This window comes from Macaca nemestrina, chromosome 9 (assembly GCF_043159975.1).
Source record: "Macaca nemestrina isolate mMacNem1 chromosome 9, mMacNem.hap1, whole genome shotgun sequence".
Taxonomy (NCBI): Eukaryota; Metazoa; Chordata; class Mammalia; order Primates; family Cercopithecidae; genus Macaca; species Macaca nemestrina.
The window spans coordinates 47,460,660-47,486,653 of NC_092133.1; the positions used below are offsets into that span (position 1 = coordinate 47,460,660).

General features: G+C 38.7%; 1 protein-coding gene and 1 long non-coding RNA gene across 3 annotated transcripts in view; one reads left to right on the forward strand and one right to left on the reverse strand.

Annotated features, from left to right (window-relative positions):
• Positions 1-25,994, forward strand: part of LOC105481070 (protein kinase cGMP-dependent 1) — a 1,243,906-nt gene that overhangs the window by 290,234 nt on the left and 927,678 nt on the right. The gene's annotated exons all lie outside the window — the stretch shown is intronic.
• On the reverse strand, positions 6,501-25,208 carry LOC112426588 (uncharacterized). Its single transcript, XR_003017971.2, has 4 exons — positions 25,091-25,208; positions 24,621-24,732; positions 20,689-20,825; positions 6,501-6,618 (listed from the first exon to the last, which is right to left on the reverse strand). It is a non-coding gene; the product is annotated as an uncharacterized lncRNA (long non-coding RNA).

Genomic DNA, 25,994 nt, shown 5'->3' on the forward strand with positions numbered 1-25,994 from the left:
TGCAATGGCTGGTACCGGTTGTTCCTTTCCATGTTTAGTGCTTCCTTCAGGGTCTCTTGTAAGGCAGGCCTAGTGGTGACAAAATCTCTAAGCATTTGCTTATCTGTAAAGGATTTTATTTCTCCTTCACTTATGAAACTTAGTTTGGCTGGATATGAAATTCTGGGTTTAAAATTCTTTTCTTTAAGAATGTTGAATATTGGCCCCCACTCTCTTCTGGCTTGGAGAGTTTCTGCTGAGAGATCTGCTGTTAGTCTGATGGGCTTCCCTTTGTGGGTAACCCGACCTTTCTCTCTGGCTGCCCTTAAGATTTTTTCCTTCATTTCAACTTTGGTGAATCTGGCAATTATGTGTCTTGGAGTTGCTCTTCTCGAGGAGTATCTTTGTGGCGTTCTCTGTATTTCCTGGATTTGAATGTTGGCCTGCCCTACTAGGTTGGGGAAGTTCTCCTGGATGATATCCTGAAGAGTGTTTTCCAACTTGGTTCCATTTTCCCCCTCACTTTCAGGCACCCCAATCAGACGTAGATTTGGTCTTTTTACATAATCCCATACTTCTTGCAGGCTTTGTTCATTTCTTTTTCTTCTGTTTTCTTTTGGTTTCTCTTCTCGCTTCATTTCATTCATTTGATCCTCCATCGCTGATACTCTTTCTTCCAGTTGATCGAGTCGGTTACTGAAGCTTGTGCATTTGTCACGTATTTCTCGTGTCATGGTTTTCATCTCTTTCATTTCGTTTAGGACCTTCTCTGCATTAATTACTCTAGCCATCAATTCTTCCACTTTTTTTTCAAGATTTTTAGTTTCTTTGCGCTGGGTACGTAATTCCTCCTTTAGCTCTGAGAAATTTGATGGACTGAAGCCTTCTTCTCTCATCTCGTCAAAGTCATTCTCCGTCCAGCTTTGATCTGTTGCTGGCGATGAGCTGCGCTCCTTTGCCGGGGGAGATGCGCTCTTATTTTTTGAATTTCCAGCTTTTCTGCCCTGCTTTTTCCCCATCTTTGTGGTTTTATCTGCCTCTGGTCTTTGATGATGGTGATGTACTGATGGGGTTTTGGTGTAGGTGTCCTTCCTGTTTGATAGTTTTCCTTCTAACAGTCAGGACCCTCAGCTGTAGGTCTGTTGGAGATTGCTTGAGGTCCACTCCAGACCCTGTTTGCCTGGGTATCAGCAGCAGAGGCTGCAGAAGATAGAATATTTCTGAACAGCGAGTGTACCTGTCTGATTCTTGCTTTGGAAGCTTCCTCTCAGGGGTGTACTCCTCCCTGTGAGGTGTGGGGTGTCAGACTGCCCCTAGTGGGGGATGTCTCCCAGTTAGGCTACTCAGGGGTCAGGGACCCACTTGAGCAGGGAGTCTGTCCCTTCTCAGATCTCAACCTCCGTGCTGGGAGATCCACTACTCTCTTCAAAGCTGTCAGACAGAGTTCTTTGCGTCTGCAGAGGTGTCTGCTGCGTTTGTTTAGTTTACTGTGCCAGGTCCCCAGAGGTGGAGTCTACAGAGACAGGCAGGTTTCCTTGAGCTGCTGTGAGCTCCACCCAGTTCGAGCTTCCCAGCAGCTTTGTTTACCTACTTAAGCCTCAGCAATGGCGGGCGCCCCTCCCCCAGCCTGGCTGCTGCCTTGCCGGTAGATCACAGACTGCTGCGCTAGCAATGAGGGAGTCTCCGTGGGTGTGGGACCCTCCCGGCCAGGTGTGGGATATGATCTCCTGGTGTGCCTGTTGCTTAAAGCGCAGTATTGGGGTGGGAGTTACCCGATTTTCCAGGTGTTGTGTGTCTCAGTTCCCCTGGCTAGGAAAAGGGACTCCCTTCCCCCTTGCGCTTCCCAGGTGAGGCAATGCCTCGCCCTGCTTCAGCTCTCGCTGGTCGGGCTGCAGCAGCTGACCAGCACGGATCGTCCGGCACTCCCCAGTGAGATGAACCCAGTACCTCAGTTGAAAATGCAGAAATCACCGGTCTTCTGTGTCGCTCGCGCTGGGAGTTGGAGACTGGAGCTGCTCCTATTCGGCCATCTTGCTCCGCCCCAGTCCCTATTTTTCTTAGTCTAGGTAAGGTTTTGTTGATTTTGTTTATCTCTTTAAAAAACAAACTCCTAATTTTGTTATCTTTTCTATTGTTCTAGTCCTTATTTCGTTAATTTCTGCTCTGGTCCTTATTATTTTCTTCCTTCTACTAACTTTTCACTTAGTCTTTTGTTTTTCTAGTTCCTTGAGGTGCAACACTAGGTTGTTTAGTTGAAATTTTTCTTTTTTATAAGATAGGCATTTATTGCTACAAACTTTTTTTGGTGTATTGCATAGGTTTTAGTATGGTGTATTTCCATATTGTTTGTCTTAAGAAGTTTTTAAATTTCCTTTTTAATTTCTTCATTGATCCATTGGTTGTTCAGGAGTATGTCATTTAATTTTCCTGTATTTGTGACTTTTTTGAAGTTCCTTCTCTTATTGATTTCTAGTTTTATACCTTTGTAGTCAGAAAATATACTTGATATGATTTCAGTCTTCTTAAATTTGTTAAGACCTGCTTTATGCCCTAACATATAATCTATCCTGGGAATGCTCCATGTACAATTCAAAAAAAAGTTGTATTCTGCAGCTGTTTGATGACATGCTCTGTATATGTCTGTTAGATCCATTTGATTTAAAGCGTTAAGATGTACCCTTATCAATGTTCTGTTTGGATGATCTGTCCATTGCTTAAAATGAGGTGGTAGAGTCCCCCCTATTCTTTTGTTTAGTTTCTGTGGGTACGTGGTAGTTGTATATATTTATGGGTACATGAGATGTTTTGATACAGGCATGCAGTGTGAAATAAGCACATCATGGGGAATAGGATATCTATTCCCTCGAGCATTTATCCTTTGAGTTATAAACAATACAATTATACTCTTTAGGATATTTTATAATGTACAATTAAGTTGTTATTTATTATAGTCACCCTGTTGTGCTATCAAATAGATCTTATTCATTCTTTCTATTTTTTTGGTACCCATTAACCAACCCCACCTCTCCCAAGCCCCTCGCCTACTATTATTGTATTGCAGTTTATCTCCTGCTTTAGATCCATTAATTTTTTTTAGCTCTATATATTTAGGTACTCTGATGTTGTATACATATATGTTTGCTGGTGATGTATTCCATTGCTATAGTTGAGTATTGGTGTTTTATTCCTTTAGCTACTTTATTTCTTTTATTTGGAAAATTGAATTCATTTACATCAAGGTAAGTATTGATAAATAAGACCTTACAACCACCATTTAATTAATTGTTTTCTAGTTGTTCTGTAGATCCTTTGTTCCTTTCTTTCTCTTTTTTGTCTCCCCTTGTGGCTAAGTGAATTTTTCTAGTAATGTTTTGATTTCTTAGGTTTTGTTTTCTTTTGTTGTAGTTGTTTTTTTGTTTTGTTTTGTTTTTGTTGTTTTTCTTTTTCTGTATGTAGTATAGGTTTTTGCTTTGTGGTTACCATAAGGCTTATAAAAAATCTTTAGTTATAAAAGGTTATTTTAAGCTGATAACTTCTATGTTGATAAAAACAAATCTGTACACTTTTTCTCCACTCCCACCTTTCTTTTTGAATTTTGATGTCACCATTTCTGTCTTTTTATATTGCATATCTCTTAAAAATTATTTTAGCTATCTTTTTTAGTTTTGTCTTTTAACCTTCATACAAAAGACATAAGTAATTTACAAATATCATTACAGTATTAGAGTATTCTGAATTTAACTCTGTGCTTATTTTTACCAGTGGATTTTATATTTTCAGAGTTTTTGTGATACTCACTAGTATTTGTGCTTTCAGCTTAAAGAACTCTGTTTAGCATTTTTTGTAATGAAGTTGGTGGTAATAAACTCCCTCAACTTTTGTTTTTCTGAAAATGTCTATTTCTCCTTCATTTCTGAAGGACAGCTTTGCTGGCTACAGTATTCTTAGCTGGGTTCCTTTTTTTTCTTTTTTTTTCTCCAATTTAAATATGTCATCCCACTCTCTCGGGCCTGTAATATTTTTGCTGCAAAGTCTTCTGCTAGCTGTAATATAATTTTGTATAAGTTATTTGCTTCATTTCTCTTGTCGTTTTCAGGATCTTCTCTTTGGCTTTGATTTTTGAGTTTGATTGTAATACGTGTTAGGGAAGTCTTTTTTTTTTTTTTTTTTTTTTTTTTTTTTTTTGATTAGATCTGGTTGGAGACTTTTGACCTTGTAGTTAGATACATCATTCTCCAGATTGAGAAAGTTTTCTGCAACTGTTTTGTAAAAATAAATGTTCTAACCCCTTTATCTTTCTCTTTTTTAAAAAGAAATGTTCTAACCCCTTTATCTTTCTCTTTTCCTTCTTTAACTCCCATGACTTGTACATTTGCTCCTCCTTTTTTTTTTTTTTTTTTTTTCCCTGCGATGGAGTCTTACTCTGTCGCCCAGGCTGGAGTACAGTGTTACGATCTCAGCTCACTGCAACCTCCACCGCCCGGGTTCAAGCGATTCTCCTGCCTCAGCCTCCTGAGTAGCTGGGATTGCAGGCATGTGCCACCATGCCTGGCTAATTTTTATATTTTTACTAGAGATAGGGTTTCACCATGTTGGCCAGGCTGGTCTCGATCTCCTGACCTCAGGTGATTCACCCTCCTTGACCTCCCAAAGTGCTGGGATTACAGGCGTGAGCCACCACACCCAGCCACGTTCGCTCTTTTGTTGCTGTTCCATACATCTTGTAAGCTAGAAGTAGTACAAGAATTTCTTTACTTTTCATATTTTTTTCTCATCTGACTGTGTATTTCCATATATTTCTGACTGTATGTTTTCAGTTTCACAGACTGTTTCTTCTGCATGATCTTCTCTACTGTCAATGACCTCTATTGCATTTTCTCATTTTGTATTGTTTTCTTCCAAGATTTCTGTTTGACTTTTTTCAAATCCTCTATTAAATTTCTCATTCTGGTCACTTATTGATTTCTTCATTTGGTGAATTGTTTCTTTATATTTTCTTGGAGTTTGTTGAGCTTTCTTAAAACAATTATTTTGAATCTTTTTCAGGCAATTATGTTTGTTTAGTGATATGATATTTCCCCAATAGTTATTGATCCTTGTGTCTGCACACTTGAGGAATTAGGTATTTATTCCAGTCTTTGAAGACTGGCTTTGTTAGGAAAAGCCCTGTGGCAGGTACTGCACTGAGGTTCATCAGAAGCCAGGGCACCTGTGGCTGGCACAGTGCTCCTCATAGTCTCGGGTGTGCCACAGCAGTTGCAGTCCTGGGGTAATTCAGAAGGCCAGGGCAGATGTGGCCAGCATGGTGCTTCATTCAATAAGCCTGTGGCTCGCTGTCATAGGCATGGTCCTGGGGTGGATCAGAAGCCCTTGGCAGATGGTGCTTCCAGAATCCTCAGACCCACTACTGCCCGCCCAGTGGGGACAAGCTAGAAACATGGGTCAGAGGTACCTGGCATGGAATTAGGGCACACTAGAAGCCAGAAGCCACTAAGGCCAGGACTGCCTGTTGCTGAGGGATGTCCGGAGCCCAGGGCTGTTGATGTAAGCCCCATGGTGGTGCAAGCTGGAGACTGGGTTCACCAAGCAAGTGTGAAACCTGGAGCTGTGTGGTCTAACCTGGTGCCAGAGTGTTCTAGAGGCTCAGTCTGTGAGTACCAGCCTGAAATACAGGTCTGGGGGCTTCTGTCCAGCTGTGTTTCACTGTGGGAGACCCAGTGTTGAGGTCCAAGGCAAAGTCCTGTGCTCACTTTCCTCTCTTTTCTCCAAGTAGATGGTATTTCTTTCCATGCTTAGCTGCACAACCTGGGGTTGGGGGGAGGATGATGTGAGTAATGTAAAATTGCCCTTTCTATCATCATCAATGTGTCTTTTTTATTATTGTGCTGCAACTAGATACTGTGACCTCTTACCTGGGTTCCATAGCTTTTGTGAACATATTTTCATGCATGGATATATGTGCAAATCAATGTTTCTCCTGGAGCAAGGACAATCACTAGAGAGTTCCACTCCATCATCTTTCTCTGCTTTTCTAATCTATGGTTTTGTTACAATGAATAAGAACTATTTCTTGTGTCAGCTGGTTTTAGTAGGCCTTTAGGTTCTCGTGTGGCTTAATGAGTGTTTTTGAAGTATAATCCTAAAGGGGAGCTACAAAAAGGTCATGGTTACCATTAATTGTGATTATAATCACCCACAAATATTTACTGAACCCCCATTCTGAACAAGGTACTCTCATAAACACTATCATGCCCTCAACTAAATATTCCTTTGGTAAACATTTTTTGACATGAAGTCTTAATGAAGGGAAAGACTTACCTCATCAAAATGGATAGATATCAATCAAATCCCTTAAAAAATATGGAGAAATGCCTGGTATGTTTTCGAAGATTTTTGAAATGATTTTTCTTTTCCTTAGACCAGTTTTGAAGTGCTTTGAAAATGTTTATTTTTATAGGGAAGGCACAACACTGAAAACATTATTTGTAGGTAGAATGAGGTCCTAACGAAATTCACAGCAGTTCCATGTCAGAAAGTTCATGCAGTGGTGTTCGTAATTTCAGGGAGGAAAATGGGCCATGCTATTCCTTATAGAACTTGGTACCGGACCTCAATTGTGACCAATTCAAATTTTCTACCCTGCCAACGAAAAAAAAAAAATCACACTGAAGAAGGTGAAAAAGATCAGCTTTTTAGAACTTTTTAGTAAAATTTAGTTTAGCTGTGTTGAATATATTTCAAGGGCCAAAATTTAGGTAAAACTACGAGCTGTTGAATGGGCAGTTTGGATAGAGGGAAAATCTATGTATGTAAAGATAAAAAGTCACAAGTTGAAAAACTAAATGAGCTGCACCAAGATGGCCAAATAGGAACAGCTCCAACCTCCAGCTCCCAGCATGAGCAACACAGAAGACAGGTGATTTCTGCATTTCCAGCTGAGGTACAAGGTTCATCTCACTGGAGCATGTAGGACAGTGAGGGCAGGATAGTGGGTGCAGTCCAATGAGTGAGAGCCGCAGCAGGGCGAGGCATCCCCTCATCCAGGAAGCTCAAGGGGGAAGGGAATTCCCTTTCCTAGCCAAGGGAAACCATGACATACAACACCTGGAAAATTGGGTCACTCGCACCCTAATACTGCACTTTACCAAGGGTCTTAGCAAATGGCACACCAGGAGATTATATCTCATGCCTGGCTCGGAGGGTCCCACTCCCATGGAGCCTCCCTCATTGCTAGTACAGCAGTCTGAGATCTAACTGCAAGGCAGCAGCAAGGCTCGGGGAGGGGTGCCCGCCATTGCTGAGGCTTAAGTAGGTAAACAAAGCTGCCAGGAAGCTCGAACTGGGTAGAGCCCACCACGGCTCAAGGAGGCTTGCCTGCCTCTGTAGCCTCCACTTCTGGGGACAAGGCATAGCCATAAAAAAAGGCAGCAAAAACCTCTGCAGATTTAAATGTCCCTGTCTGACAGCTTTGAAGAGAGTAGCGGTTTTCCCAGCATGGAGTTTGCGATCTGAGAACGGACAGATTGTCTGCTCAACTGGGTCCCTGACCCCTGAGTAGCCTAACTGGGAGACATCCCCCACTAGGTGGAGACTGACACCTCACACCTCACCTGGCTGGGAACACCTCTAAGAGGAAGCTTCCAGAGGAACGATCAGACAGCAACACTTGCTGTTCAGCAATGTTCACTATTCTGCAGCCTCTGCTGCTGATACCCAGACAAACAGGATCTGGAGTGGACCTTGAGCAAACTCCAACAGACCTGCAGCTGAGGGTCTTGACTGTTAGAAGGAAAAATAACAAACAGAAAGGACATCCACACCAAAACTGCATCTGTATGTCACCATCATCAAAGACCAAAGGTAGATAAAACCACAAATATGGGGAAAAAGCAGTACAGAAAAGCTGGAAATTCTAAAAATCAGAGCACCTCTCCCCCTCCAAAGGAACGCAGCTCCTCACCAGCAAGGGAACAAAGCTGGATGGAGAATGACTTTGACGAGTTGAGAGGAGAACACTTCAGACTATCAAACTTCTCTGAGCTAAAGGAGGAATTATGAACCCAGAGCAAAGAAACTAAAAACCTTGAAAAAAGATTTGATGAATGACTAACTAGAATAACCAATGCAGAGAAGTCCATAAATGAACTGATAGAGATGAAAACCATGACATGAGAACTACGTGACAAATGCACAAGCTTCAGTAACCAACTCGATCAACTGGAAGAAAGGGTATCAGTGATTGAAGATCAAACGAATGAAATGAAGCAAGAAGCAAAGTTTAGAGAAAAAAAGAGTAAAAAGTAATGAACAAAGCCTCCAAGAAATATGGGACTATGTGAAAAGACCAAATCTACGTCTGATTGGTGTACCTGAAAGTGACAGGGAGAACGGAACCAAATTGGAAAACACTCTGCAGGATATTATCCAGGAGAACTTCTCCAACCTAGCAATGCAGGCAAACATTCAAATTCAGAAAATGCAGAGAACTCCACAAAGATAGTCCTAGAGAAGAGCAACTCCAAGACACATAATTGTCAGATTCACCAAAGTTGAAATGAAGGCAAAAATGTTAAGGGCAGCCAGAGAGAAAGGTCGGGTTACCCACAAAGGGAAGCCCCATCAGACTAAAAGGGAAGCCCATCAGACTAACGCAGATCTCTTGGCAGAAACTCTACAAGCTAGAAGAGAGTGGGGACCAATATTCAACATTCTCAAAGAAAAGAATTTGCAACTAACAAGCAAAATAACCACCTAACATCATAATGACAGGATCAGATTCACATACAACAATATTAACCTTTAATGTAAATGGGCTAAATGCTCCAATTAAAAGACACAGACTGGCAAACTGGATAAAGAGTCAGACCCATCAGTGTGCTTTATTCAGGAGACCCAACTCATGTGCAAAGACACACATAGGCTCAAAATAAAGGGATGAAGGAAGATCTACCAAGCAAATGGAAAACAAAAAAAGGCAAGGGTTGCAATCCTACTCTCTGATAAAACAGACTTTAAACCAACAAAAATCAAAAGAGACAAAGAAGGCCATTACATAATGATAAAGGGATCAATTCAACAAGAACTAACTAGCCTAAATATATATGCACCCAATACAGGAGCACCTAGATTCATAAAACAAGTCCTTAGAGACCTACAAAGAGACTTAGACTACCACACAATAATAATGGGAGACTAACACCCCACTGTCAGTATGAGACAGATCGACGAGACAGAAAGTTAACAAGGATATCCAGGACTTGAACTCAGCTCTGCACCAAGCAGACCTAATAGACATCTACAGAACTCTCCACCCCAAATCGACAGAATATACATTCTTCTCAACATCACATTGCACTTATTCCAAAATTGACCACAGAGTTGTAAGTAAAGCACTCCTCGGCAAATGAAAAAGAACAGAAATTATAACAAACTGTCTCTGAGACCACAGTGCAATCAAACTAGAACTCAGGATTAAGAAACTCACTCAAAACCGCTCAACTACGTGGAAACTGAACAACCTGCTCCTGAATGACTACTGGGTACATAACGAAATCAAGGCAGAAATAAAGGTGTTCTTTGAAACCAATGAGAACAAAGATACAACATACCAGAATCTCTGGGACACATTTAAAGCAGTGTGTAGAGGGAAATTTATAGCACTAAATGCCCACAAAAGAAAGTAGGAAAGATCTAAAATTGACACCCTAACATCACAATTTAAAGAACTAGAGAAGCAAGAGCAAACACATTGAAAAGCTAGCAGAAGGCAAGAAATAACTAAGATCAGAGCAGAACTGAAGGAGATAGAGACACAAAAAAACCTTCAAAAAAATCAATGAATCCAGGAGCTGTTTTTCTGAAAAGATTAATGAAATTGATAGACTGCCAGCAAGACTAATAAAGAAGAAAAGACAGAAGAATCAAATAGATACAATAAAAAATGATAAAGGTGATATCACCACTGACCCCACAGAAATACAAACTACCATCAGAGTGTACTATAAACACCTCTACACAAATAAACTAGAAAACCTAGAAGAAATGGATAACTTCCTGGACACTTACACTCTCCCAAGACTAAAACAGGAAGAAGTTGAATCCCTGAATAGACCAATAGCAGGCTCTGAAGTTGATGCAATAATTAATAGCCTACCAACCAGAAAAAGTCCAGGACCAGATGGATTCACAGCCGAATTCAACCAGAGGTACAAGGAGGAGCTGGTACCATACCTTCTGAAATTATTCCAATCAATAGAAAAAGAGGAAATCCTCGCTAACCCATTTCATGAGGCCAACATCATCCTGATACCAAAGCCTTGCAGAGACACAACAAAAAAAGATAATTTTAGATCAATATCCCTGATGAACATCGATGCAAAAATCCTCAATAAAATACTGGCAAACCGAATCCAGCAGCACATCAAAAAGCTTATCCACCATGATCAAGTGGGCTTCATCCCTGGGATGCAACGCTGGTTCAACATACGCAAATCAATAAACGTAATCCAGCATATAAACAGAACCAAAGACAAAAATCACATGATTATCTGGATAGATGCAGAAAAGGCCTTTGACAAAATTCAACAGCCCTTCATGCTAAAAACTCTCAATAAATTCGGTATTGATGGAACATATCTCAAAATAATAAGAGCTGTTTATGACAAACCCACAGCCAATATCATACTGAATGGACAAAAATTGGAAGCATTCCCCTTCAAAACTGGCACAAGACGGGGATGCCCTCTCTCACCACTCCCATTCAACATAGTGTTGGAAGTTCTGGCCAGGGCAATCAGTCATGAGAAAGAAATAAAGGGTATTCAAGTAGGAAAAGAAGAAGTCAAATTGTCCCTGTTTGCAGATGACATGATTGTATATTTAGAAAACCCCATCATCTCAGCCCAAAATCTCCTTAAGCTGATAAGCAACTTCAGCAAAGTTTCAGGATACAAAATCAATGTGCAAAAATCGCAAGCGTTCTTATACACCAATAACAGACAAACAGAGAGCCAAATCATGACTGAACTCCAATTCACAATTGCTTCAAAGAGAATAAAATACCTAGGAATCCAACTTACAAGGGATGTGAAGGAACTCTTCAAGGAGAACTACAAACCACTGCTCAATGAAATAAAAGAGGACACAAACAAATAGAAGAACATTCTATGTTCATGGATAGGAAGAATCAATATCTTGAAAATGGCCATACTACCCAAGGTAATTTATAGGTTCAATGCCAACCCCCTTAAGCTACCAATGACTTTCTTCATGGAATTGGAAAAAACTGCTTTAAAGTTCATATGGAACCAAAAAAGAGCCTACATTGCCAAGACAATCCTAAGCCAAAAGAACAAAGCTGGAGGCATCATGCTACCTGACTTCAAACTATACTACAAGGCTACAGTAATCAAAACAGCATGGTACTGGTACCAAAACAGAGATATAGACCAATGGAACAGAACAGAGCCCTCAGAAGTAATACCACACATCTACAACCATCTGATCTTTGACAAACCTGACAAAAACAAGAAATGGGGAAAGGATTCCCTATTTAATAAATGGTGCTGGGAAAACTGGCTAGCCATAAGTAGAAAGCTGAAATTGGATCCCTTCCTTACTCCTTAGACAAAAATTAATTCAAGATGTATTAGAGACTTAAATGTTAGACCTATAACCATAAAAACCCTAGAAGAAAACCTAGGCAATACCATTCAGGACATAGTCATGGGCAAGGACTTCATGTCTAAAACACCAAAAGCAACGGCAACAAAAGCCAAAATTGACAAATGGGATCTAATTAAACTAAAGAGCTTCTGCACAGCAAAAGAAACTACCATCAGAGTGAACAGGCAACCTACAGAATGGGAGAAAATTTTTGCAGTCTACTCATTTGACAAAGGGCTAATATCCAGAATCTGCAAAGAACTCAAACAAATTTACAAGAAAAAAACAAACAACCCCATCGAAAAGTGGGTAAAGGATATGAACAGACACTTCTCAGAAGAACACATTTATGCAGCCAGCAGACACATGAAAAAATGCTCATCATCACTAGCCATCAGAGAAATGCAAATCAAAACCACAATGAGATACCTTCTCACTCCAGTTAGAATGGCAATTATTAAAAAGTCAGGAAACAACAGGTGCTGGAGAGGATGGGGAGAAATAGTAACACTTTTTTACCATTGGTGGGACTGTAAACCAGTTCAACCATTGTGGAAGACAGTGTGGTGATTCCTCAAGGATCTAGAACTAGAAATACCATTTGACCCAGCTATCCCATTACTGGGTATATACCCAAATGATTATAAATCATGCTGATATAAAGACACATGCACACTTATGTTTATTGCGGCACTAGTCACAATAGCAAAGACTTGGAACCAACCCAAATGTCCATCAATGACAGACTGGATTAAGAAAATGTGGTACATATACACCATGGAATACTATGCAGCCACAAAAAACGATGAGTTCATGTCCCTTGTAGGGACATGGATGCAGTTGTAAACCATCATTCTCAGCAAACTATTGCAAGAACAGAAAACCAAGCACCACATGTTCTCACTCATAGGTGGGAATTGGACAGTGAGAACACCTGGACACAGGAAGGAAACATCACACACCGGGGCTTGTCATTGGGTGGGGGGGAGAGGGGAGAGATAGCATTAGGAGATATACCTAATGTAAATGACGAGTTGATGGGTGCTGCATACCAACATGGCACATGTATGCATGTCTATCAAACTGCACATTGTGAACATGTGCCCTAGAACTTAAAGTATAATTAAAAAGGAAAAAAGAGTACAAAAATTAAAAAAAAAAAAGCACAAGTTTCAGTAGTATTAAAAAAATGAAGATGAAGTTAACCCAGCGACTGTAGGGAAACTCTTATGGAGAGGGAGAGTGAGTTTCTGGCTTCTGTTGACCTACTGTTCATCCACTGAATCTATCAGAGTAGTTACTTTTTCATATCATCTCGCTGGCCTCAATCATTGGCATCTTTGCCTAGAAGGAACCACGATTTGGGAAAATATGAAAGACCACTCTACTTGTGCCCTGTGGAAACAGTCCTAAGTTCTGAGTGACCCAGGCAAGCTTCTGTTGGTCTCTCTGATGTCCCCATCACTGTAGAGTAGAACAGGGATCAGTGATAGTCAACATTATTCAGTGCTAACTAGAGCAGAGAGTTCTATCTCTTTTAACCTCCTAACAGCTGTATGAAGTAGGTACAATTATTATCTCATCTTAAAGATGAGGATACTGAGGTTCAGGCAGTTTACATAATTTGCCAAAAGCCACACAACGGTGGGTGGACAGCGTGGTCTTAACTGAAGATATGACATTTTTAACTACTTTCTTAAAGTCATCTCTTAAAGAAGCTGGTATAAGTCTACTCAGTGTTCATGCCCATGACTGAAGTGGAAAAAGCTTGGGTTTTGCAGATAATGTAAACTCAAATCTCAGCCTAGTCATTTACTCAATGTGTGACACTAGCTATCTAATTCAACCTTCAGTATTGGTTTTCTTAATTGCTATGAAGATAGTAAACTTAGCTCATGTTAGTGCTTACTATGTGCCAGGCACTGTTTCAAGCAGTTTATGAATTAACTCAGTAGTCTCTACAATATAACTATGAGGAACATACTGTTATCACCCTCAGTTTTACTAAGATACAAGTGGCTAAGTGAATTGCCTGAAGTCACCCAGCAGGAAAATGGTAAACCTGAGGTTTAAACCCGCATAATTTCTAACTGCTCTGGTCTTCTGACTGTGAAGAGAAAAAAGCTTAGCACATGTTGACTGTGTGGAACATAGCGAGGTGCTCACCCATCATGAATGCCCATCCATTTTCCCTGTTTATCCAAAATGTTTGTATAAAATTATTTCAAATATTTTTTCTGGGTTTCTAAAAGTAATAGTACTGAAGTGCTAGGCAGCTTCCATGTTTCTCAAATACATCAGTGAACATGCTTTCCCATGCTTTCACTGACAGGTATTAGAGATGCTACAGATGGAAGACAGAAAATCCAAGCTAGTTCTATCAGTTTGTCCTTCAACAGACCTTTCTCTATTGATCCTTTGCTTTCACCTTAATCACCTTATTCTTGTTCTCATCACTTTGTGCCTGCATCATAGTAACGGCTCTGTGACTAGTCTCTCAGCTTCATTCTTGCCCTGCTTAAATTCATTTTTAACAGATTGCACCCAGAGTTATTTTTCAAACAAACCAATTGTGTCTCTCTTCTTTTAATTGATTCAGACTGCATTTATGACAATGCCAAAACTCTTTAATAAGACCATTAATGTCTCATCTCTTGCCTCTGGTCTTCTTCCCATGCTGGTTTTATTGGCCTGTAATAGGAGTCTGCTTCCCTTCCTTTCTCTCTCTCTCAATCTCTCTCTCTCTCTCTCTCTCTCTCTCTCTCTCTCTCTCTCTCTCTCCCCTCTCCCTCCCCCTTTCCCCCTCTCTCCCCCCAACCACCATACACACACACAAACACACAGGCATTGAACATCTTTGCTTGGGTGTCCCTTTCTACTACTCTTCAGATCAGATCTCAACTAAAATGTAAATTCTCCAGGATGTATATCTTTTCTCCAAGTACAAATCAGATACCTTTCTAAGGTGTATGTTATCATATTATCTGAAATTAATTTTCTGCCTGCTCTAGAATGCAAGTTATATGAGGGAAGAAACTGTGGCGTGGAATATAATATACACTCAATAAACATTTATTGTTATAAATGAATGAATGAATGAATGAAAAGATTAGTAATTAATGAGGTCTGACATAGTAATGACTTCTTGCAGAACCTCTTCACTACCACTGTGTTTCAAGCAATCTAATCCCTTGTTCCTCTCTTCCATGGCCTCTTTTCAGCCAAGCCATACTTTCACTTGCCCCAACTCCAACAAAAGTAATCCATTTCCAAGGATCAACTTTTATCTGACTAAATTGACTATGAACTCCTGCACATTTCTAAAATTTTCTGTAATGGCAAAGAGAGGGTAAAGGAGGGAACCAGAAGCAGTTATTGCTTTCACAGAAACAATAGAGGAGTAAAAGAAGCTTAAACAGGTGCATGGTGACTAAAGGAGCCCTAATTAGAGAAGAACAGAGGCAGAGGGAATCAGGGTGCCTAAAAGGTAATGTAGGAGAAGACTTTCACACAGATGTGATGTCGAGATGTTTGCCTTTTCTATTAAGGGAAAAACAGGAGGATATGTTTAAAACAAAATATGAGTGCTTTGATTAAGCAAAAAGGTTTTTCCTGGCAGCCTTCTTAATTCCCCAAAACTTTAAAACCTCTATCTAGATCTGTAATATTTTAGTTTATCAATGTTCTGTGATTGGTCAACTTCTTATTTTATTTACCATCTTTGCACATTTTAGTACTGTTGTTTTTGACACATTGTATGAAAGGAGGTTTTTCCCAGGCCTAGGAATCTGAGAATAAAACTGAGTTTTTTCTTTCTTTCTTTCTTTTTTTTTTAAATTATACTTTAAGTTCTAGGGTACATGTGCATAACATGCAGGTTTGTTACATATGTATACCTGTGCCATGTTGGCGTGCTGCACCCATTAACTCGTCAGCACCCATCAACTCGTCATTTACATCAGGTATAACTCCCAATGCAATCCCTCCCCCCTCCCACCTCCCCCCTCCTCGTGATAGGCCCCGGTGTGTGATGTTCCCCTTTCCAAGTCCAAGTGATCTCATTGTTCAGTTCCCACCTATGAGTGAGAACATGCGGTGTTTGGTTTTCTGTTCTTGCGATAGTTTGCGGAGAATGATGGTTTCCAGCTTCATCCATGTCCCTACAAAGGACACAAACTCATCCTTTTTTATGGCTGCATAGTATTCCATGGTGTATATGTGCCACATTTTCTTAATCCAGTCTGTCACTGATGGACATTTGGGTTGATTCCAAGTCTTTGCTATTGTGAATAGTGCTGCAATAAACATACGTGTACATGTGTCTTTATAGCAGCATGATTTATAATCCTTTGGGTATATACCCAGTAATGGGATGGCTGGGTCATATGGTACTTCTAGTTCTAGATCCTTGAGGAATCGCCATACTGTTTTCCATAATGGTTGAACTAGTTTACAATCCCACCAACAGTGTAAAAGTGTTCCTATTTCTCCACATCCTCTCCAGCACCTGTTGTTTCCTGACTTTTTAATGGTTGCTATTCTAACTGGTGTGAGATGGTATCTCATTGTGGTTTTGATTTGCATTTCTCTGATGGCCAGTGATGATGAGCATTTTTTCATGTGTCTGTTGGCTGTATGAATGTCTTCTTTTGAGAACTGTCTGTTCATATCCTTTGCCCACTTTTCGATGGGGTTGTTTGTTTTTTTCTTGTAAATTTGTTTGAGTTCTTTGTAGGTTCTGGATATTAGCCCTTTGTCAGATGAGTAGATTGCAAAAATTTTCTCCCATTCTGTAGGTTGCCTGTTCACTCTGATGGTAGTTTCTTTTGCTGTGCAGGAGCTCTTTAGTTTAATTAGATCCCATTTGTCAATTTTGGCTTTTGTTGCCATTGCTTTTGGTGTTTTAGACATGAAGTCCTTGCCTATGCCTATGTCCTGAATGGTATTACCTAGGTTTTCTTCTATACTACAAGGCTACAGTAACCAAAGCAGCATGGTACTGGTACCAAAACAGAGATATAGATCAATGGAACAGAACAGAGTCCTCAGAAATAATACCATACATCTACAGCCATCTGATCTTTGACAAACCTCAGAAAAACAAGAAATGGGGAAAGGATTCCCTATTTAATAAATGGTGCTGGGAAAATTGGCTAGCCATAAGTAGAAAGCTGAAACTGGATCCTTTCCTTACTCCTTATACCAAAATTAATTCAAGATGGATTAGAGACTTAAATGTTAGACCTAATACCATAAAATCCCTAGAAGAAAACTGAGTTTGTTGACTTTTCTAAAATATTACTTTCCAAAATATTTTCCTCTGTCCCATTTCAAGCTAGTCATTCTCTTCTTCTATACCAGAATTTAATATAATTTAGATATACTTTTAAATTCAATTATGCTTTTTTTTTTTTGAGATGGAATCTTGCTCTATTGTCCAGGCTGGAGTGCAGTGGCATGATGTCGGCTCACTACAAAATCTGCCTCCCAGGTTCAAGTAATTCTCCAGGCCCAGCCTCCCGAGTAGCTGGGATTACAGGTGCATGCCACCACAGCCAGCTAGTTTTGTGTGATTTTTAGATATCTGTACTAAAATACTACAGAGATGACACCTTACTTTCAAGGAGCAGCCAACTTCTATATAATTCAATGTCATTCAACAAAGATAATTGAGTAGTTAATATATGCAGAGAACTATGACTGGTTATAAAAGGTGTGGGTGCAGGTCTCTGTTTATGAATGGATTAAGTTTCAAGAATTCCTTTGTGAAAGTCAATTATGTAGAATTTCAGATGCGTTTTCCTACAGAAATAATGGTTATAAATGGTGATTTTATTTCCCCATATTTAATTCATAAGTTAGCCAAGATATATTTGAAATAAAAAGTAGGAAAGAATGTTAGAATACCAAAAATCAATTAGAGAGCAATTTTAGCAGGCCGGGCATGGTGGCTCATAGCTGTAATCCCAACACTTTGGGAGGCTGAGGTGGGCAAATCACCTGAGCTCAAGAGTTTGACACCAGTCTAGCCAACATGGCAAAACCCCGTCTCTACTAAAAATAGAAAAGCTATCCGGGCATGATGGTGTGCACCTGTAATCCCAGCTAATCACGAGGCTGAGGCAGGAGAATCACTTGAACCCAGGAGGCAGAGGTTGCAGTGAGTCGACATCATGCCACTGCACTCCAGCCTGAGCAAGAGAGCAAGACTCCATCTGAAAAAATAAAGAAATAAATAAAATATCATAATTGAATTTAAAAGTACATCAAAATTGTATTAAATTCTGGTATAGAAGAAGAGAATGACTAGCTTGTAATAAGATAGAGGAAACACAATAAGCTGCCACATCCTCTCCCCCTCTTATGGCACACTCTGCTAATTGATCATGGCCTCCTTTTTTGTTAAGTTCTCAACCTCAAAATCCTTCTTAAAACAGTGTTTTCTGCAACTGCTACCATCCCAGTTATATCTGGTTTAGAGAAATTGTTTGGCATTTCATTGATAGAGATGCCATTACTTCCAACATTGTAAAGCAAAGAAACTTATAGTAGTCACTTGGGGACAGGAGCAAGGTGGAGATGGGGGCAGACCAGTAATAAATGGATACGTCATGGAATTGGTTGACAGGATTTGGCCAAAACAAACGATTAACCTTAGATGAAAAACATGGTTTCTAATGGCCATAATGCCCAAAATAATCTATAGATACAATGCTATTCCCATTAAACTACCACTGACATTCTTCAAAGAATTAGAAGAAACTATTTTAAAATTCATATGGATCCGGAAAAAAGAGCTCATATAGCCAAGACAATTCCAATCCAAAGGAGCAAAGCTGGAAGTATTATACTACTGGACTCAAACTATATTATAAGGCTACAGTAACCAAAACAGCATGGTACTGGTACAAAAACAGACACATAGACCAATGGAACAGAACAGAGAACTTAGGAATAAGACCACTCCTCTACAACCATCCAATCTTTGACAAACCTGACACAAGCAATGGGGAAAGAATCCCCTATTTAATAGATGGTGCTTGGAGAACTGGCTAGTCATATGCAGAAAATTGAAACTGGATCCTTTCCTTACACCTTATACAAAAATTAGCTCAACATGAATTAAATACTTAAATGTAAAACCAAAAACTATAAAAACCCCAGAAGAAAATCTAGGCAATACCATTCAGGACATAGGCAAAGACAAAAACTTCATGATGAAATTGCCAAAAGCAATTGCAAAAAAACCCAAAAATTGACAAATGGGATCTAATTAAACAAAAAGCTTCTGCACAGCAAAAGAAACTATCATCATTATGAACAGGCAACCTACAGAGTGGGAGAAAATTTTTGCAATTCATCAAGTTGACAAAGATCTAATATCCAGAATCTACAAGGAACTTAAACAAATTTACAAGAAAAAAAAATCAACCCCATTAAAAAGGACACGAAGGGACACTTCTCAAAAGAAGACATTCATGTGGCCAGCAAACATGAAAAGAAGCTCAACATTACTGATCATTAGAGAAATGTAAATCAAAATCACAATGAGATACCATCTCATGCCAGTCAGAACAATGATTAGAAAGTCAAGAAACAACAGATGCTGGTGAGGTTGTGGAGAAATAGGAATGCTTTTACACTGTTGGTGGGAATGTATTAGTTCAACCATTTGGAAGAGGGTGTAGGGATTCCTCAAAGATCTAGAGCCAGAAATAACCGCTTGACCCGGCAATCCCATTGCTGGGTATATGCCCAAAGGAATATAAATCATTCTATTACAAAGATACATGCATGCACGTGTTCATTGCAGCACTATTCACAATAGCAAGACATAGAATCAACTCAAATGCCCAACAATGATAGCCTGGATAAAGAACATGGGGTACATATACACCAGGGAATACTACGCAGCCATGTGGAGCTAGAAGCCATTATCCTCAGCCAACTGATGCAGAAACAGAAACCCACACACTGCATGTTCTTGCTTATAAGTGGGAGTTGAACAATAAAAACACATGGACACAGGGAGGGGAACAACACACACTGGGGCCTGTTAGTGAGTGGGGTAGTGGGAGGGAGAGCATTAGGAAAAATAACTAATGCATGCTGGGCTTAATACTTAGGTGATGGGTTGATGAAAATGAAATATGATTGCCTTAATACCTAGGTGATGGGTTGATATGTGCAGCAAACTACCATGGCACACATTTAACAATGTAACAAACCTGCACATCCTGCACATGTACCCTGGAACTTAAAATAAAAAATTAAAATTAAAGAAAAAAAAGGGTTTCTAGGCTAGGGGTTAGCCACACTGAAACAGTCTTGTAGGAGGGAGGACGTGGAAACATAGCCACGTAGCTAGCTATGAGATAGCTTTCCTGTAAATACATGGACCAGGGGCCATGGAACTTGTGTCAGAATTCTCAATGGGAAGCATCTCCCTGGATTGTGTATAATGAGATACTTACATGTAGCACTGCCATTAATTGGGTAGTCAAGGATATTGGTTCTTTTATTCTAAGGAAGTTATCATTAGTCTTCATTGAACTTCATCATTTCAGATAAATCTGGGGGATCTTTGGGATGCCTGATGAGTGATACTATGATTCAATTAGATTGTACAGTCAGAAATATTACCTGAGGTTGAAATATTTAATAGGATACAGCATTTTGTTCCTACTCCTTTTTTTGTAAAACAATTTTCACAGAATAGCCCACAGAAGATATCTAGGGCAATGCTAAGTTTGTCCTGGAGAATAATTGGAAAAACATCAAAATGAAATATGATTGCCTTAAGAAATGACCAACTTAATAACAGGCCATGTTTTGAAAACCCTAGGTAGCATATATCCATTTCACTGTCACATGTAAGTATTCATCAAATCGGGGGACTAAATTGGGAGAAGGGAATTCCCATAAGTAGTCTTAAATTTTGCCAAAGCTTAATTTTCAGCTCTATTTTCTATGCAAAATCTTCAAAAGCCTTAATACTTGAAACATATAATAAATATAATTTCTTTGACCTTCTCCTTCACTTACCCTACTTACTTTACGTAAAGGCTCAAGTTGTTTGAGTTTATGAAGTACTTGCTATGAATGACCAAGTATGGTTGACTCATGGTTTTGGAAAATCACATAATCCATACCAGAGGAGAGCTGTGTCTTCAAATTATCTTCTAGAAAGGTCCATCAGAAAGTATAAAAATGTTTACATTTTAGAGAAAGGAAGGAGATATAAAGCATAATCTTCCTGAAATATTTATTTCAGAAAGCATGCAGTTTTCAAGATATCTTCCAAGTTTCCAGCTTTTTTCCTGACTTTAAATATTTTTAATAATTTTAATTTTATTAGAAAGACATATATATATACATTCACTGTAGACAATTTAGAAAACAAAAGAGAAATTAAACAAAAATTTCATAAGATACCATAACATTTTGTATACATTATTTCAATCTTTGTTCTATATTTATATATTTTTGTGTACATATTACTTTGCATATAAGTTCAGGTAGTATATGCTGTTTTTAACTATTTTCTCATGCAAAGTATGTAATTAACATCTTTCCATGTAATTAAACATTATTCTACAATATCATTCCAAAAGCCATATAGAAGAACTCCGTATGATGAAAGCACTATGATTTAAGTATTATTTTACTGTTGAACATTTGGCTTTATTACAGTTTTTTACTTTTTGAAAAAACTCTGTAAATAATATTTTTGCTACTTAATCTCTGGTCATCTGTGATTATTTCCTATGGACAAATTCCTAGAAGTCTTGCTGAGACAAGATATTATCACATTTTTAAGGCTTTTATCTTTCAAAAAGATTGCACCAACTTATACTTCCATCAGTAGTATGATGAACTGCTTTATTTACTTTCAGACGGAATAAAAGCCTCTGCTAGTGGATCTCAGCTTTATAACAATTTTATAGGAGAATCAGTCTTAGGATGATTATCCATTGACTTTTTGAAATAGTTGCCACTTTGTTCTGTCTACTTTTGTAGCATTAGCCTTCATTTCATTATGTCAGGTAAAAGACATTTTTATATATTAAGAAATTCTAAAGAAAAGAAACCTATTGCTCTGATATTTTCCATTGATAGCTTGAACTGATATTCTAGCATGCTTATAACTCTAAGCCATTTGTTTTTTAAGAGGTTGTTTCTAAGATTGTATTGTACTTAACCGATGGACAAGGTTTTGACTTTGGCAAACTCATTTCTAGTCATTTAATCCTTTTAAATCATCTTCCTCTTCTCAGTTTAATCTATGTTAAGATTGTATTTTTATTCACAGTGTGCATGTCTACAAGTTTCCAAATGTTTATTTCATTTCAAAGTACTTGCTACTATAATAATGCATGTTAAACATACATGAATATGCAAAGACTTAAAGCCATTTGGATTTAGAATTGCAAAGTCTCTTTTAGGTCATGAGCCGGGCATAATGCCCTACTAAGAGAAGAAATTACTACATCAAATAACTCCTGAGCCAAACCAATACATATCTTATCATTTCATTAAAGCTATCTAGCTTCAGAGAACACCTAACTTAATGCATTCAGTTGTCTGGAAAAACAGCTGAGGAGTTTTCTTTGAGAAAATTTCAGTGCCTGATAGTCAATAGAAAACTATAGCGAATATCTGGGCCGGGCGCGGTGGCTCACATCTGTAATCCCAGCACTTTAGGAGGCCGAGGCGGGCGGATTACGAGGTCAGGAGATCGAGACCATCCTGGCTAACACAGTGAAACCTCGTCTCTACTAAAGAATACAAAAAATTAGCCCGGTATAGTGGCGAGCGCCTATAGTCCCAGCTACTCCGGAGGCTGAGGCAGAGGAATGGCGTGAACCCAGGAGACAGAGGTTGCTGTGAGCCGAGACTGCACCACTGCACTCCAGCCTGGGCAACAGAGCGAGACTCTGTCTCAAAAAATGAAACAAAACAAAAGAAAACCATAGAGAATATCCGATGTCTCATTAAAAACATATGTCTGGAATGTGGTGAATAAGACAATCTAATGGGGCAGATGGGGTAAGAGGGTCATTTTATCCATATTAAAAAGGTTAAAAACCAAAGTTCTCACTACTTGACTCTATGTCTCACATAGACCTACATGCAGCTTGTTGATAGAAAAAAATCCTCCTCAGAACCTTTCCCCATTAGCTAATTCAAAATATCCATTCATCCAAAGAGTCTCTACTCCATGCACTTGGTGGGAAACCAGACTGATTTCCATAAAATATCCATATTTTATCATCACAGCTCATAGCATCAAATACATATTCTAGTGTTTAAATGACCTTGAAGTCAACTAAGGGAGTAAAGGGATTTAACAAGAGGTGCCTGAGAAAGATGTATTTCAAAAGATTTTGTAAACTATTACTTTTTTAAAGGCAATTTGTATGAATAATTTTCTTAAATATCTATCTACATAGAATTGTATTAGAAAAAGGAAGCCAGGTTATTATTTTGAGGTTTTATATTGTAAAAGTCAACATGAAGTTATATTTATCATGATTCACACCCTGTGGTTGAGCAGAGGCTGAGCATGATAGAGGCAGAACAAACAGAAGTAAAACCTATTGCTGGGACTGTTGTTTAAATATCATTTTCTTCTGACCCCTACACAGTGCTCTGCTTACATTTGATACTTGAAGGATCCCTAACTTGTCTTGTCTTCCCTAAGGCAGGTGTTATGGCTGGAAACCTAAATGCCTATTCTTAAACCTCACGGTGTAAAGTGTGTCTCCAACTTGTTCCATATTGTTTTAGAGCCACTTGTGATTTGATGTGGTACATTTCTTCTCCTGGCACTTGATATTTGATAGAAAGTGGTGTATAGTGACTTAAAGGAACAATAGAGTTCCAAGGGTAAAGTATCTGTATTAGTCTGCTCTCATGCTGCTAATAAAGACATAATTGAGACTGGGTAATTTAAAAAGGAAAGAGGTTTAATGGACTCACAGTTCCACATGGCTGGGGAGGCCTCCCAATCATGGCGAAGGCAAAGGAGGAGCAAGGTCACGTCTTACATGGCAGCAGGCAAGAGAGCTTGTGCAGGGGAACTCCCACTTGTAAAACCATTAGATCTTATGAGACTTATTCACTACCTTGAGAACAGTATGGGGAAACCCGCTCCCCATGAGGTTTCCTGGCCCTGCCCTTTACACATAGGGATTATTACAAATCAAGGTGAGATTTGGGTTGGGACACAGGCAAACCATATCAGTATCCGATATTAGGTACCAGAGAAAGCAGAGCTGAAGATGACACATATTTTAGCCAAGACGCCCTTGCAGTCGAATCTTAAATCCAGGCATAATGGTAACACCTCATTTTATTAAATATTCTGGAGTAAGGTGAGGACTCCTAATGGTTATTTGTAGGATAAGTAATAGGAGAAGGGGGAAGGAGTTTTTGTGGATGTGTACAACAGCGGGCAGTTGGGTCCAACCTTCCTTACAAGGGGATTCTCATTTTAAGATTAGAAAAAAAGTTATGCAGAGAAAAGTATTAAAGAATTAAGAGAAATAGCTCAATTTTTTTTTCACCTCTTTATACAGAGAAATACCACAGAAAGGACAAGATGTGATCAAACTTTCTGAGAGACACAGAATTAAAACATAGAGAAACAAGAACTATTTTTAAGTGAAATAAAACATCAGAGTCAAGATCAGTAACTTGTTTGTTTGCCAATTCAGAATTTCCTGGACAACTTCCTAAATCTGTATCAAAGTCCTGAGTCATCACATTTGATTTAATTTTTAGCTCTGTTTAACTTCTACTATATCATATGCAGACCTAATTTTCATCTGAGTCACTTCTATACTCTCCTATCACCAAAAATATAGTTTATATTATACAATAGACTTATAAATATTTCAGATACTATTATAGGTAATACAATCAGAGAATTATAATAGCCTCATATATCCGAAAACATTAGTGGTTATACTTACTGTTTCTTGTCCTAAAGTAAGACCGCAATATGAAGAATAACAAACGTTCAGGGGTTCATTCTATGAATATTCATCTGTGTTAGATTATTTTCAGTTGCAATAACGTTCAGTCCTTGGATTAAAAGTTAGGAGGGGCTCATCCATGAGAAATGTGAAAGTCAAAAAGAAAACACACTTTACCCTATGTATTACCACATTAGACAGGAATTCAGGGGTAGGGGTAAGGTAGACTTCATAGGAAAAGGAGAAACGGCTATACAGTTGGACCTCAAGTAGACTAAATTATTTTGCTAGTTGGATGTTTGCCCAAAATTCACTGCAACATGAGCTTCCATGCTACCACTTTACTTCTTGAACTTCAGAATCTCTTTCAACAACATGAATCAGTAACTCAACTCATGTTGTCTATACTTTTTCTTGCATATCTTTTTTTTTTTTTTTTTTTTTTTACCTTCCCTCCCCACTATTACCTGACTTGATTCTCTGTATCTCCAGTTCAAACTCTGGGAAGAGATAGTTACCCTATTGTCTACTAGTTAGCTTACAGATTGGCTATGGTTGGAACAGATTATCTTTCACTGCCCTCCCATCTGGGATGTTAACTGAATGTGGTTATTTCTGTTAGAATGGGGCTCTGGACACAGTTGGCATTCTGCAGTTATGACTGCCCAATGTGTATTTGATATCAGTAACCAAAGCAAAATATCTTTTAAAAACACAGTGATAGGATTTTCTACCATTTTTATTTTAAATAATTATTTGGTATAAAAAGCATACATAATTTGGTAGATATCTTACTGGTATATTTATTTAAATATTGACAATAATATGTTTTAATAAAATGAATAGTTTTATAAATTATTTTTCACTTAATTTTCACATATAATTACTTAACAAAAAGTCATGAAGCGTGCAGGCAATATATGTTTCTCTCACTTAGCACATTAGTTTAAGGTTGGCCCTCAATAAATAAATTGTAAAGCAGGATTATGCCTTTCCCCAGATCACTCAGCCAGGGAACATACAGCCAAATTGAAGCTCAGATCTTTGTATCACCAATAATGTGCCCCTCATATGTAGCTAAAATCTCCTTCTACAATACCTAGCAGCTCAATGGGAATCAACCGGTAGAGAGATTTGTTTTTTAAATACTAAAGGAAAAACCTAGATAATGTATGCTAGCAATACATTATTATGTTTGGAAGATAAACTGCTTTTACTTCTGAACATTTCTATGTTGTGAACTCTGTATTAGGTCATTCTTGCATTGCTACAAAGAAATACCTGAGACTGGGTAATTTATAAAGAAAAGAGATTTAACTGACTCATGGTTCTGCAGGCTGTACAGGAAGCATGAGGCTGACATCCTCTTGG